We start from the raw sequence: 13,765 nt of genomic DNA on the forward strand, positions 1-13,765 counted from the left end.
GATCAGGGAGGCGCGTAGCTTGATTAGGAGAGCCTCGGCTTCTTCTTGAGTCGAAACGCTTTGTAAACAGTTGTCCACGTAGAAACTGTTCTTCACACTGTGTCGGACCTCTTCATCTGCTGCTGGGTCCTCTGCGACGTGTTTCTGTAGTGCAAATGTAGCACAGCACGGGCTGCATGTGGTTCCGAAGGGGAGTACTTCCCACTGGTAGATGGCTGGGTTCTCATCTCCGATCCTCTCTCTCCATAGGAACCGCAGCAGGGGCTTGTCCTCCTCCACTAGTCTCACCTGCAGGAACATCCCTTTGATATCCCCGCTGATAGCCACCTTGTCCTGGCGGAAGCGCAGTAGCACGCCTAGTAGGGAGGGGCCGAGTGTGGGGCCGGGCAAGAGCTCTTTATTCAGATTTTGGGATCCGATCTGGTAGCTGCAGTTAAACACAATGCGATCCTTGCCGTTGTGGTGGACCTTGTGATGCGGCACGTACCATGATTCGGTCGTCTGATCGGCCTCTTTAATGTCAATCTTTGTCACGTGTCCCGCTGTGATTAGCTTCTCAATCTCAGCGCGGTACACACCCTCTTGAGCGGGGTCTTTGGCTAGGCGCCGCTCCGTGTTCAATAGATAGCGCTCCGTGGCGTCTTTCTTTGCGTGAAAGGTGGGCATTCCCTCTCGCCTCAGGAGTGGAGTTGCGTATCTCATCACTCCGCCGACTGTGACTCTCTTTGTCCCTTGCTCGAGTATTTTGATGGCGTAAATGTCTTCTTTAGAACGAATATCTTTCTTTTCGTTCTTAAAGGGCATTGTCTCTAGTGTCCATAGCCTCTCGACATGCTGCAGGAGAGTGGTGTCTTCTTCTGTCGTTCTGGAGTGGAGGCAGCTAGTGGCTGCTGTTCGGTTGAGAGATTTAGCGAGGGGGCCTTGTAGTGTCCACCCTAGGCGGGTCTCGACTGCTGCAGGACAGCCTCGGGGTCCTGTATGGACCCGGTCAATCGGGACTATGAGTTCTGCATGGTCGGAGCCTATCAGCAGGGTCGGGGTAGCGCCGTCTATGAGCGGGATAGGTAGTTGACGCAGGTGCACATATTTATCCATCAACTTGGCGATGGGGTAGGTGTACTGCGATAGTCCTATTTCTTGGCTGGTGAAAGCATTTGTAATCCTATACCGTCGCTCTGGCTGCCCGTTTGCTGCGATAGTGAAGGAGACATTCTCGCCCTTTATCGTCTTTAAATCTCTTCTTATTGTCCGAATCGTCATTTGGTTCTCGCTCCCCCGCAGTCCCAGCTGGGCCGCAGCGGACGCGAGCAGAAGGGTCTTCTCTGACCCGTCATCAAGGACGGCGTAAGTGTCCATGACTTTATCTTGGTAGCTCAATGTCACACGGACTACCTTTAAGAGCACTTGGGCGCCGCTGCTGCTGGCGGGGTCAATGTACATGACACTTGCCTTGGTGCCGCTCGATGGTGCAGGTGAAGGCCGTCTTCTGTTACTGTCGTGTAGTATATCTAGATGGGCTCCGTCGCACCGACTGCACCTTTTCTTTAGGCGGCATTCGGCTGCCATGTGACTGCGCGCACATCGGTAACAGCGCCTGTTGGACTTTATCCATTGACTCACTTCTTCTGCATTCATCTTTGTGAACAGGTCACATTGTGACAGCCAGTGTTCTTTCTCACAGTAGGGGCACACCATCTTCCACTTCTCTTTTCTCGAGGGGGTACTGTGGCTCTTACTGCTCGGTACTGACTCTGATTGGTGCATGACAGTCACCGATCTTCTTCCATCATTTATTCTCCTGGGTCCCTCTCTGGAGCTTGGCGTGCTCCGCCCGAACGTATCCAGTCGTAAGCTGCTGACTTCTCTCGCCAGGAAGTCGGCTAGATCAAGGAGGGATGGTTCGGGGCCGTTAGGATCCCGGTAGTCCCTCTGCCGCCTAAAACGCTCTTGTCTTGCGGGTGGCAGCTTCTCCAAAATCCTCTCGACGTTAGAGTTGGCGTATAGCTCATGCATGCCCTTTTCCCGTTGCGCTCCCAGCATCCCTACCAGGGACTGCACTTTGATTGACAGGTCGTCTAATGAGCGATTGTCTGTTGCTGGGGGTAGGCGATCAATATGCCTTATCTCTTGGATTACGTAATCCCATATACGTCCATATCTCTGGTCCAGCGCTGCTAGGGCCGCGGTGTATGGGGTCGTAGAGGTGGCATAGGCTAGCGCTATATTGTGCGCTCGCGGTACTTTCAGGTGCTTCAGTAATATTGCATACTTGTGGCGTTCATCAGCGACATCCACCATCATTGTCTCTAAGCACATCCGGAGCTCCGTGTACTGTGCTCGATTCTCATAGGTGAAGTCTGGAAACGACGGCGTGGCAATGTATGACGCCGTGGATGGCTGATACATCGGCGAGCGTTGGGGGAGAGACCTCCTAGGCAAGTCCCCTCTTGCGCCTCTCTGTGGGCTGGTACCGACAGGGTACCATGGCCCGCTGGTCCAGGTGCTATTCCTCGGGGCTGGTCGTGCGTCGTGCTCACCCGTGAATAGAGTCGGGGGTCTGTAGCGCAGCGCCGCGGGGGTATAGCCTGGGCTGTACTGGACCTCCTGGTCCGGTGGAGTACTGTGCTGTCGTCGGGCTTGGTTCTCCTCCTCTCCCTCTTCTTCCTCTATCAGGTCTTCCAGATCCTGTAGTCGTTTATTTAGCTTCTCCGCAGTGTATGCCGCTCCTTCCTTGTAGCTGGGTCTCGCTTGGACCGGTCTGGGAAGGGGGTCTGCGGGGGGTATAGGCTTGGTCTGTTGGTCAAGTTCAGGGTCGCTTGCTCGGTTAGGAGACGCTGCCCTTGACTGTTGTCTCGACGAGTTCCTTGAACCCCTGGCGGAGGGAGAGGGTGTTGCCTTGAGGATCAGCTGCTCCATTAGCTGCGCTTGTAACTTGTCGCGCTCGACTTCGCGCTTGGTGAGATCTGCTTCTCTTTGGGCACCGGCAGCGGCGCGCTGGGCGTCGGCCCGGTCTCTTGCCATATTCTCTTCCGTCTGAAGGCGTCTCATCTCCAGGCGTATGCGCTCTTCTTCGCTCCGTTGCTGTGCTTGGAGTCGATCGCGTTCGCCCTGAAGTCGATCGCGTTCACCCTGAAGTCGATCGCGTTCGGTAGAGGCTGTCAGGCTGACGAGGAACGCCTGTTGTAGCATCCTCTCCGCTTCGCTGGGGGAAGGCGGTTGTGGAGGTGAGCCGCTCCTGGGTGAGCCGCTCCTGGGTGTACTCGTTGGGGAGTCCTGGAGCTCTATTTCCTCGGCGCTCTCCTCCTCTTCTTCCGTGCAGAGTTATCTCTCTGTAGGGTTGTCTTCCTCCCGGGGCTGGTCGGGGACTACTTCTTCGGTATTGGCGGGGGGTAAAGGCATGTCAGCTCCCTCCTGGTCCCCACCGTGCGCTTGGTCAGTTACATTAGAACCTACTAGGGCCTCTGTGGTCGGGGAAACCTGTTCGTTAAGGTCAGACATAATTTTACTTTCTACTTTTACCGCGTTTACCGTTTGTCGAAGGCTAGGTAGTTGACTGACAGCGTAATCCTCTAAGTACTGAGGTGGCTGTCGTCTGCGCTGCGGGCGTTCTACGTTAGGAGGACCGTTTCGTGGAGTGTTCATCATAGGCCATTTTAATATTAATAACACTATATTAATATTACACTAGTTACCCTCCGGCTCGAAGGACCAATTGTAACTGAGGGGTACAATTCCCTGACTGTATTGATAAGTATGGTATTATTAAACCACTACCTCTTGTACTTTAACTTCTGGCCATCCAGTACATGATATAGATATGATGAACACTTTCCCACCTGATGAAACGAAGTCCACACAAATGTACAAATCGAATATTTTATATAGCAAAGGGTATATACAACGTTCACTTGATGACATTTATGATTTGAAATGCACTTGTATGGCAAATGAGTATTCGTAGGTAAATCAACATTGAATGTCCAATCTCTGGTTACGCAGGGAGTAAGTATACAACCCGGTTCTTTAGGGAACTATAGCGATGGTACTTAAATGATTATAGCTGGATACACTAAGGGGGGGGGGGGTCCCGCTGGTTGTAAGACAGTAGGAGGGGGGGTTAGAAGAGCCGCTGGCGGTATCCCATCTGGCCGACGATTTCTTGGGAGAATTCAGAGTCCTGAACACGATGCCCACAGAACCTCGGTCCGCAGATGAATACAGCTGGACCCTCTGGTGGACGGTAGCTGCCGGTCCACAACGGAGAGACGTGAGGCGACCTCACTGGTGTAGAGCGCCGTCTCACCTGGACTCCTCTCCGGGGGGTAGTTCCAACACTCAGCAGTGTTGGCCGTTATCCATGGAATAATCAAAGCACCCAAAGCATGTAGATAATCCAAGCCGTGGAAGGCTCGCCGTCGTCCGGGTAAAGTAATCCAATGTACAGGTCCACTCGTCCTGGCCCGGAGCTCCTCGGATGCAAGCACCACAAGTGGTCTGCCCAGCCTGGTTAAGACTCCAGATAATGTCAGGAACGATGGGGGTGCTGCTCACTTTATAACTCTAACCGAACGATGCACCATACATAATAGACTATTATTAGCTTAATAGAAATACGTCCAACTCGACGGTATAGTGCCAAACTATGACAATTCAACTATTAATCCACACGATATCTCAATGCCTATTCTGAGGCCAAGTAGGCCTTACTGCACCACACGTGCGTCGTGGGTGAGGCTTCGCGTCTGTTACTAGGTTGGAGGGTAAAGAACTAATGGACTAAAAGAAAGTTCTACTTTACTTGCGCCATATATATATGCGCTGTGAACAAATAGTACCATTCGTATTTCGCCAGACGTATTCCTACGCGGAACCGGGCTTGCCACGACATGTTGGTCGGCACGATTGAACTTGAACCTAGGGGTATGGCTGCTGGCGCCAGGTTCTCGTCCAATGGTAGAATGAAACTATTATGGGCTGTTTAGTAGACTAAAGGGATATTCAGTGCATATTGTACAAGGAATATACAGGGGATATCAAACAATATACAAATACTATTAAATATATATCCATAAATAAATATATATATTCGGTTTAATCTGATCCTTCACAACAGTAACGTTCAGGAGACTATCATCCTTAGGATTGTCTCCCACTGTCTACCTGGGTCACTCCTGTTGTTATGGTTCACCTTGTATGTCACCACTGATTGCTGTCATCACTAATTGTCTGTCACACCTGGGTGCTGTCATTGGCTGTCAGACTGCTGCTCCTCATTGACAGCGTGGAATGTTGAGAATGTGACGTATTTAACATTTGCTCTATTCCTTGTTCTTTGCTAGAGCTTCACCTAATTCTACGGACGTACCTACCGCTGGACAAGCACAGACATATTGTCTTCTCCCTGTTATAGTATATGCTTTTCCCCTGTTAATAAACAGTACAACTGTTTTGGAATAGTAAAACATTCTCCATCTCGTTCTTCTACCTCGACAACTTGGAAGTCACTTACCCGTTCGTAACAGTATTTAAATGAACGCAAAGTATCTACTCTCCAGGAAGCTGCAATTTTAGCAGACGAGTTCGCATTGACCCACAAATATGTGGGAATCACACATGGTTCGGTGCGTGATGGTGTGTATGTTGGTGGCAGCTCGTTCTCTCCATTTTGGGGAGGTGACGAGCGAGCATTCCGACCTCGCTCACCGCCGTCTCGAAATGCCTTGGGTGACGAGCGAGCATTCCGACCACGCTCACCGCCGTCTGAAAAGGCCACCTTTGTGTGTCATTATTGTAAGAAAGAAGGGCCAGGAACCGAAAGGGGTGGGGTTGATTGGTACAGTGTCATGTCCTGACCAGAATAGCTCTTTTGAACCCTTTTTGTTTGATGGTTATGTGTCCCTGTCGGGTAAAGTTGGGGACTACCAACGGGTGAGAATACTCCGTGATACAGGAGCCTCTCAATCGTTCATCCTGGCTGATGTATTACCATTGGATGTGGACTCCTGTCAGTCGAGTGAATTGGTGAGAGGTATTGACATGGGGTGTGTGCGCGTGCCGTTGCATAAGGTGCATGTACAGTCTGCACTGATCACAGGTTGTTTTCCGGTCGCGGTTCGCCCATGTTTTCCCGTAAAGGGCGTGGATTTCGTCATGGGGAATGATATCGCTGGGGGTAAGGTCGTCCCTGTGTTGGAGGTTGAAGACGCTCCATTTACTAACTCATTGTGTGATGCATTGATTGATAATCACCCCAATGTCCCTTCTATTTGTGCTGTCACTAGGGCACAGGAGCGGAAGCGAGACCAAGGTCTAGCATTGGGTGACTCTGTCTGTGGTGAGTTTTGCAAATTGGCGGTGGTGCAGCATTGAGGCGGGGGATGAGGTGTTTATTGTGCTGCCCACGCCTGGTACTGTGCTCACTGCCCGGTTCTCAGGACCTTATGATAAGATAAGATAAGATAAGATATTCCTTTATTGATCCCCTTGGGGAAATTCAGGCATCATAGCAGCATGGGGGGGAGGGGGGGGGGTACAGGTAGTAAAACAACACAGTGTACAGGTAGTAAAAACAACACAGGCAGTGTAAACAATTTGGTCTATATGGTCAATATAATTTACTATCTGACTAGCTGAAGAAATATTCACATTATTCACAGTTCTTCTAATTATGTGGTAAAAAGAAAGGTGTCTGCCACTAAGTATATGTTGTATACGCCCGAGCGGCGGAGGAGGACACGCTGGTCTCATGTGAATAGGCTAGTGAAAGGTTCTGCCCGCGTCTCGTCGGAGTTGGGATGTGACAGGGTTGTTGGTTCACATGCTGGGTTGTGTTCTATTGTGCCTTGCAGGACGCATAGTGCTGATGTTGGGAGTGCGAACCCCATTAAGCAGTTCGCGTATCGGTGTCCGGTGGCGATGAGGGAGGTCATGGGGAGAGTGGCTCTGTGCCCCTGACAAAAGAAAAAGGGGGCTAGCTTCACCTGGCCATGGTCCCTGGAACTCTCCTTGCCTTCTAGCTCCCATGGCTAATGTGTCTCTCCATTCTTTTTGTACTACAGGAGGGTGAACGTAATGACGGTGCCTGTCTTGTTCCCGTTATGGCCTCGGTATGAGAAATGCACCGGCCACGTTCTGACGGCTGATGCATGTGGTATTGGGAGGGTGATGTTTATTTATTTCTGTTCTGTTGGTGCTAATCTGATGTTGGTTAAGATAGGTAACAATGTTTTGCTAACCCTGCGGGTTCGCTCTTATGGGGGGAGGTGTGACGTACGTGGGTTGGTCATTATCATTGTTACTGTATTTGGAAGACCATGTGAACATCAGGTTAGTATAATTAGTATGGGTTGTGTTATTTTTGTTTGTGTGATGTGTCATCTTCTAATTCTGTTTTTCTTTCTCCCTTCCCCAGATACCACTCATCCCCCTGATTGAGCTGCTTGGTGCACCTGTGGGCAGTCAGTGGAATGAGTGGTTATAGTCTGGAAGATGACACACACACGGGGCGCCTCACTTGAGTCACTGCCACGTTCCAGAGTGGAGTGAGGAGGTTGCCCTTCTCGCCTAGCTGTTTTGTGAAGCGATACTGTGTGGCTTGGTGCCATTTACCACATAAGTGTGGATTAATCCTCCTAGCTGTGGTGTCCTATGATGGACACGTTGTTATATTAGTTATTAAGTGTTTGTTTGTATATATGTATATCTTGTCTACCTTTTCCCCTGTGCACCATGGAGGAGGTTTAAATTCCTACCTCCATTCAATATATAATTTACTATTTGGAAAACGTCTTGTGTTGTGTCTTTTTTACCTACCTGGGACATTGTTTTGAAAGCATTTACTGAGAGAGGCTGTTTCTTGTTCATGTGCAGCCGGCTCCTGTTATTATTCTGTGTAGTCATCAGACCTTTGTACATGACAGCGCCAATGCCCAACTTCGGGATGGCACCATTGAGGTCATCACCCCCAACACTCTCCTACTGGGACGTGCAAGGCCCCGTGGAGACCCCAGAGGTTTCGAGTCCGCTAGCTACCCCTTCGTCCGTCTGAGAGCAATCCAGATTGAAGTGGACAGGTTCTGGAAACGATGGAGCCAGCTGGCGGGACCAGAACTCTTCATCCGAAAAAAGTGGCACACTCCCGCTAGGAATGTCACTGAAGGGGACCTGGTCTGGCTTGCGGACCAGAACGCACTCAGAGGCCAGTTTCGACTGGGCCGAGTGATAAAGACTCACCCTGACCCAAAGGGTGTCATCAGGGACGTGGAAGTAAGGACTTGCCATAGCCTTCCCGTTACCGCCGGTCATCCCAAGCGTGATCGTCACGTCGGGGTGTGCCCCACCACCGTCCTCCACAGGGACGTCAGGAGGTTGGTGGTACTTCTACCATTCGAGGAACAATGACCAAAAAAGGACGTCGAAAGTCGCCTTGTTTCTGGCACAAAGGACGTCGAAAGTCGCCTTGTTTCTGGCACAAATGACGTCGAAAGTTGCCTGTTTCTGGCACAAAGGACGTCGAAAGTCACCTTGTTTCTGGCAAAAAAGGACGTCGAAAGTCGCCTTGTTTCTGGCACAAATGACATTGAAAGTCGCCTGTTTCCGGCACAATGAAGGACGTCGAAAGTCGCCTGTTTCTGGCACAAAGGACGTCGAAAGTCGCCTGTTTCTGGCACAAAGAAGGACGCCGAAAGTCGCCTGTTTCTGGCGCAAAGGACGTCGAAAGTCGCCTGTTTCTGGCACAAAGAAGGACGTCGAAAGTCGCCTGTTTCTGGCAGGATTGAGGACGTGAAGAATCACCCGATGCCGATGGAACCTGAGTAGTTTTCGCGGGAGCCGCTTGTGCTACCACCGTAAATGCGGCATAGTTTAATTCTTCGTGCCCCTGTAAAGAAATAATAATAATATAGACCGGGATCACTTGTATAGTTTGAATAGTTTTAGGAGCCTGACGTTCAGAAAACTAAGTGGGAGGTGGAGAATTATCCGACGTTTTTCCCAATATATTTATCATTATTATCCTTCATTATTATCATGAGTAACATTTATTGTATACATTTATTGCATGAGTTAATTATTATCTGGTGCCGCCTAGTGGACGCACTTTGGAGTACGTATTGCGACTCTGAGCAGGTAAGCTGTCTCTGCGCCGGCGCGTCGCGCTATTTAAGTGACACTCTCAGCCTAGACTGTAAGGTGAAAAGCCCTGTGGGCGAACTCTTGACTGGCCAACGGTACGTTGCATTGGATGCGCCGTTAATATCCGCATTTCTCTTGAATTCATATCTAGTTATTAATTAATGCCGTTTGTTTTCCTTTCCTTTTGTATAGGTAAATAATCTATAGACTGACTAACGTCTGATTGTATGCTGACTGACTAAACGCTGACTGAATGTACATGCTGACTATAGACCAACTACATGCATACCAACTAATGTCTGGCTACACTATCAAGTACTGGTTGCTAAATTGCAACCTAACTATCAACGAACTATCATCAGAGGCGACTTGGTTGAACATTACCAATACCATATCGACCTCTACTAACATTATCCACTAATGCTTGGATGTAAGCTGCTACTAACTATCAGCTACAAGCTAACCACTTGTTAATTGACCACCTGGTGATTATTATAACAAGGATGAATTGGATGCTGGACATCAAAGTCCTAATAAACGAACATTCTTATAAAGTCTGAATTGTTTCAATGGTTTAAGGAAAAGTAATTTCGCCCACACCCTTCCAAGGGGGACATCTAGTTGACTCATTGACTGAGACTGCTAGATAATTGGACAGTGGTAGTAATAATGATAGTGATTGTGGTGATAGTGATTGTGGTGGTGGTGATTGTGGTGGTGGTGATAGTGATAGTAATAGTGATTGTGGTGGTGGTGGTGATTGTGGTGGTGGTGGTGGTGATTGTGGTGATGATAGTGATTGTGGTAGTAGTGGTGGTGATAGTGATTGTGGTGATTGTGGTGATAGTGATTGTGGTGATAATGATTGTGGTGCTGGTGATAGTGATTGTGGTGGTGGTGCTAGCAGTGTTAATTTTGTTGACTAAATTGATGACGAAAGATGTTCGTCAACGAAGGTTTTTTTCATGACGACAACGAGACGTGACGTCACGTTATTGAATACCATGTGACGCTAACGAGACTAAATAGTTTATTAAATATCGTTGACCACAACTGACGACACAAACATTTAATTTACAAAAACCAGGACGAAATTTCTCTTCATGTATGTTGATATTGTTGACTAAAACAAGACGAGACAAACTAATTATAACTTTTCTTAATGCCCTCGTCCCGACAGAACAGTGTGACGGCTGACGGGAGCTCTGTGTTATTAGCATTAGCTGAAGCTATTTGAAAAGCTAGTTTTAGCTGAACGTTACCTTGGCTAAAGTTGGAACTATTCATAATCCAGCTGCAGACCTGCAAGCAAAGTACAGCAAGTTGGCAAAGGAGTATTCCAAAGGTAAATTACTTTGTCACCAGTAACGTTACATTGTTTGTATTTCCATCTAGATCGCGTTAGCTAGTGGCTAAGCTAGCTCACGCTAATGTGGCTAACTGCACACAATTAATGACATAATGCAGACAGCCATACCGGTGACAATGTTTAGCTTTTAGTGCCAAATGATAAGAGTCTGAGGCGGAGTCTCAAAAGAGAATGTTGAATATTTATTTTGCATTAAAAATCACAACAGTGCCTCTGCTAGGAGCTAACTGAACGGGAGCCGACTGGATAGGAAGTGCGCACAACGTTTAACGTCCGTGTGGAACCAATGTGCCAATAACCTTTCCGTGGGTGAAGCATAGTTGAGCATAGTTGTCATTTAATGATACTAATACTAATCTATACAATCACCTGTTGTTGAATAAATACCATTACTTTCTAGTTATTACTAAAAAACAGTATATATAAAACAGTAGCTGTAAAAAAGAAAAGAAAAAAAGTTTTATAATTTATATAATATAATTTTTTTTTTTTTTTATGTATGCACTGGTATCCGATCAGTATAACCAGACCTAGACCACCTCTAACTCTAACCCCTAACCAGACCTAGACCACCTCTAACTTTAACCCCTAAGTTAGGGTTGTGACTTAGAGGCATAGCTGTCAACACGCACGGTTTTACCGGGATTCTCCTGTATTTCGACCCTCTGCACGCCGTCTCTACGGCGCACGGATTGGTACGTATTTTGTACTAATTATTTTTTTTTTTTTTTACAAAATGGGTGCAATTCTCCTCCGTGACGACAGGTGGCAGCAGTGTAGATTAGACCGTTATCACAGGAAGTCAGACCGGGAGACGGTTGCCAGCCGAAGAAGAATAAGAACAGAACAGCGAGCGGATTTGCTCAGAGCTCAGGGGAGAGACTGATGCGGCACCGAGGGTGTCAAATCAACTTAGCCAGTGTCTCTTGATTGCCCACTCTGTGGCTTTTGTCTCTGGAACAAAGGGTTTGCAAATCTTCTGTGGATAAAACAATACAAAGTTACTGTGTATGTGATGCAGGAAGGAATGTGTAAATGTCTTGGTGAATAGCCGTTTGCTCTGCGCCTCGGCGTCCCCCTCCTTCACTCTGACGCCCAATTTCCTGAATGCGATTTATAAATAATAATTGATCCGTTTTAAAAGTACAGTTTGATTGATTGATTGATTGAAAACTTTATTAACAGATTGCAGAATGGGTACAATACAGTACAGCTCAATACACACAATTGTTAAGGGGATGCAGACCAGAGAAAGACTTTCGTCTTGTTTACATCAGGGTCCCCCATTTTCAATTCATCAGGACATATATGACATACATGACATACAGATAGTCAGTACTGCTACATCTATACATTTATGACATACCAGATTTGCAAATACAGTACTGTTTGTGATACAGAAGGAGTCAGGAAAAGGGAGTATATACATTTGACGTAGAAACTGTACATTGGAGGAGATTGGGTGGGGGGGGGGTTGGGTACACTGGGATATTGACAACCATACTGGGTAATCTGGGTTACTGGTAACTCGCAGGCATTGCAGAGATATTGAGGAAAAACACAAAATCGCATTGGCTTTTTTTTCTATCTCACATTTCTCTGTAGACACACACTGTTCCAAAATTATTTTCCCACTGCTAAATTAATGACCATAGGTATTTTTTTATAGCTTTAACGAGTTGTAGTATTAATATGTAGCCTACAGTGATGAAGGTATAAAGACACTATGGTAATACATTGATTGATTGCTTTTATAGTTTCACAAACACATCAAGACAAATCACAAACACAAAGAAATAAAAAGAACAATAGTATGTTGCCAGACACTGTCACATCAATGAACAAACATACACCATGTCATATGCTTTACACTAAGGACGCAAGGGGCTGATTCTCTGACATATATACACACATTACATATATACACATACACATATATATATATATATATATATATATATAATATATACACCAGCGCCGCCAATAGATAAAAAAAAATTAACTAATCAATCTCACAATTTTCTGTAATCAATCTAGATTAATCTAGATTAAAAACAGCATTTTTCTACATAAAACCGAAGCTTGTAACAGATATTTACTTGAGTAAAATCATGGAATTAATGTAAAATCAACACAAAGAAAGTATATTTAGATTCAAAGACTATTTTAATAGCTTTCTTTGAATACAGTTTCTCTCCTGTGAAATACAAATGTTCAACAAAACCATAATTTACATAGCATTTACACTCTAAGTAGGAAAAGTTTACCCTACAACGAAATGGCTGGGTACATACAGGTTTTGACCAGCAGATGGCAGCGACGAGGCAGCTCCATTGGGAGGGGGCGGGGCCGGGTTGGAGGTGGCGGGCTGAGGGGGCGGGGCCAGGAGAAGGGGCGGGGCTAAAACGTGCACGTTTTCTCAAAACGAAATGTTGACAGCTATGCTTAGAGGTGGTCTAGGTCCGGATAGGGGTTAAGAGTTGGTCTAGCCCTTTACATCCATCTATCTAAATAATAATAATAAATTATAATGAATGCTTAACTACCCATAAGTTACCCTAACCAGACCTAGAACACCTCTAACTCTAACCACTAACCAGACCTCTTCCATGTGGCACTTTAACACTGACCTCAGAATGTGATTTTATATAATGTTTTTATGCAAGCAGATTAATAATAATAATAATTCATTTAATTTATATAGCGCTTCTCAATAACCCGAAGTCGCTGACAGTAGTCGGGAGCAGGGGTACAAACAAAGAGGCGAAAGCAAAGAAACAAAACAAAACAACAAAGAAACAAAACAAAGGAACATGAGACCATGGGGGGAACGGGGGAGACAGCCTGATGGCACAAAAAAAAAAAAGACTAGAGACATATCGATCAGGTTGGAGGGGAGGGGGGGGTTTAGGGGTGGGGGGGGTTGAAGGCAAGGGAGAACAGGTGGGTTTTGAGGCGAGCTTTGAAGGTGGAGAGTGTAGGGGAGTCTCTGATGGACTGGGGGAGGGAGTTCCAGAGTCGGGGTGCAGTGCGAGAGAAGGCCCGATCTCCGAAGTTTTTGAGCTTGGATGTCGGGACAGTGAGGGAGGCAGTGGAGGAGGACCGGAGGGAACGGGTTGGGCGGTAGGGGAGAAGGAGATCAGTCAGGTAGGGGGGGGCCAGGCTGTGGAGGGCTTTGAAGGTGAGGAGTAGTGTTTTGAAGTTAATGCGGTGTTTGATCGGGAGCCAGTGGAGGGAGTGGAGGACAGGAGTGATGTGTTCGCG

This window comes from Notolepis coatsorum, assembly GCF_963971535.1.
Source record: "Notolepis coatsorum genome assembly, chromosome: 9".
Lineage (NCBI taxonomy): Eukaryota > Metazoa > Chordata > Actinopteri > Aulopiformes > Paralepididae > Notolepis > Notolepis coatsorum.